Consider the following 4,243-nt stretch of genomic DNA (forward strand, 5'->3'; position numbering starts at 1 on the left):
CAGGTGGGGGAAAGGACATGTGTGTTAAAAGCCCAGGGACAAGTGAACAACAAGTGATCCAAAAATGATAGCAACGAATATGTAGGAGGCCTGGTAGGGCTTGATCAAGGGCAATGTAACCAAGAGGAATTACTGAAACCCAAATGAAGACTGAACATGATAGTGGGACAAGAGGGAAGGCAGAAATGATCACAATGATCTGCATATAACCCCCTACCTGGGGGACGTACAATAGACATGTGGGGGATGGGAGACATTGAACAGTGTAAGATATGAGAAAATAATAATAATTTATAAATAATACTTTATAAATTATCGTGAAGGCAGGAGTGTGGGGGAGGAAGGGAGAAAATGCTTAGCTGATACCAAGGGTTCAAGTAGAAAGAAAATATCTTGAGAATGATGATGATGGCAAAAAATGTACAAATGTGCCCGACACAATGGATATATGAATGGATTGTGATAAGAGTTGTATGAGCCCCAATGAAATTATTTTAAAAAATAAAAATAAATAATGAACCCTGGCTCTGGCTTGATGCTGTCAGAGGCCTAATGCCGTATTTTCTATCAATAGAAGCGTTTAGATAATGAGTAAGATAACTAAATAAGCATCGAATTTGACTGTTTTACGAATAGAGCTTAGGATCTGATGCTACTCTGTTTATACTGATTTTTTTCTGTTTATTATTATTGATATATGATTGATAGAAATGATTATTGGGAAATTTGAAAATAGAGAGCTTGTAAGCCCACTTGTTTCTCGTCATTAAAACTGGATTGTTAGATGGGTTTAGGACACACCCGCAAAGAAGGCTTTGAAAAAATAAGCTCTGAAAAGAAAAGTGTCTTCAGTGTTGAGGACATTTAAGGGTGAAGAGACTTGCCAAGGGCTGTTGACAGATTGACAGGGGGAAAAAAGGGAACTCTTTGGATATTTAAATTTTGAACTCGTGGTTTTGTCAGAAGCTGGGAAAAAATCTGGAACCATGAAGAAAACTACTCTCTGGGGCTGAATATTACAGGGAGCCTGTGGGCAGGCTGAACTGCTTGCTAGGCGACCACCCAGATCCACTTGTTGAGTGGAAGTGGGCGAAATGCAGCAATAAAGAGACAGATTGAGTCTGGCCACTGACACTCATGGACCTTGTTTCAGGAACGTGAAGAGAAAACGAGGGTGGGTTGACTGGTCTGAAATTCATGATCTAGCGCAAGGGGGCTAGGCTTGTTGAAAATTTGTGACAGTGCCCATGGTCTAGAAGCGAGGTGACCAATGGGCACCATGTGGACGCTGAGTGAAGCAGCCCACATTGAGTTGACCAGAATCCGACCAGATGAAGAGATGTTTGAGCCTGTGAAGTAGAGATATTGCTGCAGACTTCATGGATAGCCTGTTCTGATTTGACTTTACTATGGATGGGGAGTTCACAAGGTTCTAACTGGGATGAAGGTTCCTCAGAACACGGCTGATGTAAGTGGGCAGTATAGAAATTTTATACCTAAAATGGAGATGATAAAGGCATGAAGTGGTTGGCTACAAACTTTCATAGGTGCTGGAATATGTACATAGGATTATAGGTTTAAGTGTGTGTTCCTTAACTGCGATGCTTAGGCATAGAATATTGTTTTGTCACTTATATAATATGTTTAAATGAGGATGGCACATACTGAATGGTACACTTATTAGTTTTATCTTGTTAGTTACAGATATGATTTTATTATTTTTTTGTTAAGAGTTATGTATGGGTAAAAAGTTGTGTAAAAGTGTCAACTTGACAAAGGTTGGTCTGTGGTAGTTACATATTCTGGTGTCAACTTGTTGAGGGGTGTTGTCTAGCATGTCAATCAGGTCACAGCTTGATAACCTCATTTAGGCGTGCCACTGAGATAAATAGCTTACTGGAGGCCAGATAGATACAGAGGCCAGATAGATACAGATAGGTGCTTCATCCTCCTCCGGACAAGCCACATGAAGCTAGACTGATGGCAGATAGAGCCATGGAGCCACATGGAGACTCATGCCAGCCCTGAGATGTTTATAATGCCACTGGATCCACAAGACTTTCCATCCACTGGCCTGTGATCTTCCTGCATTTGGCATATTGCATGTGTTTCGTGAGTCTGAGGAGGATTTTATAGATTGGGATTGGACATATGTGCTAATATTGGATTTATGGACTTAATCTGGACTTGGGGTGAAATTTTTTCTCAATATTCAATTGCTCTTGTGTATAAAGCTTTCTCTTAACACCTATGAGTGTCTATGAATTTGTTTTTCTAATCTACCCAGACTAACAGGTCTTTCAGCACAGCAACTTGACCCATTATCCTGCTGTCATAGCCATCTACTCTTCCTGTCACGTGTATTTCTACATACAGCACACACTTGTACACATATCCACACAGTTTGGACCCATCCACTGTATACATGTACACCCACTATATATACACACCTGATACATGTAGTCAATGCTACATGTATACACCCAAACTATAGATGCGTCTGTCATACACACACACACACACACACACACACACACACACTTAACTATACACACACACTATATATGCACATGATACAAGGTGGTACCCTCCCAGAACTGGAATTGTGCTGGGCAGAGTAGACCTTTCATAATATGACTTTTTCTCCCTCTTTGAGAGCTCCGAGTTGCAGCGCCACCTGAGAAGGTTCTCTCTGGTCACAGTGAATTTTTTGTAAAAGCGGTTTCACTGGAACCTTGTTTTTCATGATGGCGAATTTAAGAGAACAGCATGCAGCTATGAAACTTTGTTTCCTCCTCAGGAAAAATGCCAAAGCAACTGTTGTGATGTTGAATACAGTTTAGAAAGACAGTGCTATGGGAAAAACTCTAAGTGTATGAGTAGTTTTCTCATTTCAAAAGAGGTGAAATGTTGATTGATGGCAAACCTCATTCTGGACGTCCATCATCTTATCGAACAGATAAAAATGTCGATTTGTAGTGCATTTGGAATTCGTTCCACCAGGTTAGACTGTTAGTCAAGCTTTCTATTAGAGGATCTGAAAAGATTTCATAACAGTGTGCGGCAAAAACAGGCCTGATTTATGGCAGACAGGGGACTGGTTTTGCCACCATGATAATGCACCTGCTCACACAGCCATCTCAGTGTGCCAGGTTCTGGCAAAAAGCAGAATGTCTCTCTTTCCCCATGCACCTTACTCACCTGACCTTGCATTGTGTGATTTTTTTTGTTTCCTCAAAGAAGAGGGACATGGAAGGATAACTATTTGAGGACATAGAAGAGTGAAGAAAAACACTAGGGAGGTGCTGTCAGCCATCCAAACAGATGAGTTTGAAAAATGTTTCCAAGAATTAAATTGCAGATTTTACAAATGTATCAAGTGTAATTGAGAGTACTTTGTAGGTGACAAGTTTGTTTTGTAAAAGAATTTAAATGCATGCCCCATGGTTGCTGGGCACTGTTGGGCAGGTACAGCTTTCCAGCGATGGCAATGGGCCAGAGCGATCCTGGGATGCATGCATGGGGCTGTTCCTTTTCAGCAGCCTCCATAGCCCGGTCACTGGTACATGGAAAAAAATTAAATACATAGCTTTGAAAAAAATTCCAGGGTTTTTTTGGGGGGGTACCACCTACTATATGCACACAAATTGTAAGGCACACAAACTCATGCCCACCACACACACTGCTAGTGTACGTAAACATCATAAACACAGTGCCTACACATCCCTTCACTATACATTCTGTATGCATTCATGCACAGTATATTCATATACATGCACTCTCTACACACCCATACTAAATTCACTGCAGAGATATGAGTGTATACACAGTATATAATACCTTTGGGGCATAGAATGTCAAACTGAGGAGTGGGCGGATTCAGTCTTTCGTTTGTGGAGCACAAAGTCCTACCCCTCTCTTGATAGCTCTCACCTGAGAATTGCCCATTTGCACTGTCATTTTAGGGCAGAAACTGGAAGGAGGCCAGGGTGGTAGAGTCTTCTGTATTATTTCAAAGTAGAGTGTGCCATATCTTGTGTGTGTCTCCACAGTTTGGCTATAGAGTGTGATGTTTGACCATGTCATGTGGTATACCTGTTAGATAGATAGATAGATAGATAGATAGATAGATAGATAGATAGATAGATAGATAGATAGATAACCTACTTACTAACAGGTATACTAGCTCTGTACTGATGTCATATATATATATATATATATATGACAGCAGGAGAATCAGGTG

The 4,243-nt window shown here is 40.7% G+C and overlaps 1 non-coding gene across 1 annotated transcript; it reads left to right on the forward strand.

Moving 5' to 3' along the window:
* Positions 1 to 3,438: 3,438 nt before the first annotated feature.
* On the forward strand, positions 3,439 to 3,570 carry LOC142436860 (small nucleolar RNA SNORA84). Its single transcript, XR_012782157.1, has one exon. It is a non-coding gene; the product is annotated as a small nucleolar RNA SNORA84 (small nucleolar RNA).
* The last annotated feature ends 673 nt before the right edge of the window (positions 3,571 to 4,243 follow it).

This window comes from Tenrec ecaudatus, unplaced genomic scaffold (assembly GCF_050624435.1).
Source record: "Tenrec ecaudatus isolate mTenEca1 unplaced genomic scaffold, mTenEca1.hap1 Scaffold_710, whole genome shotgun sequence".
NCBI lineage: Eukaryota > Metazoa > Chordata > Mammalia > Afrosoricida > Tenrecidae > Tenrec > Tenrec ecaudatus.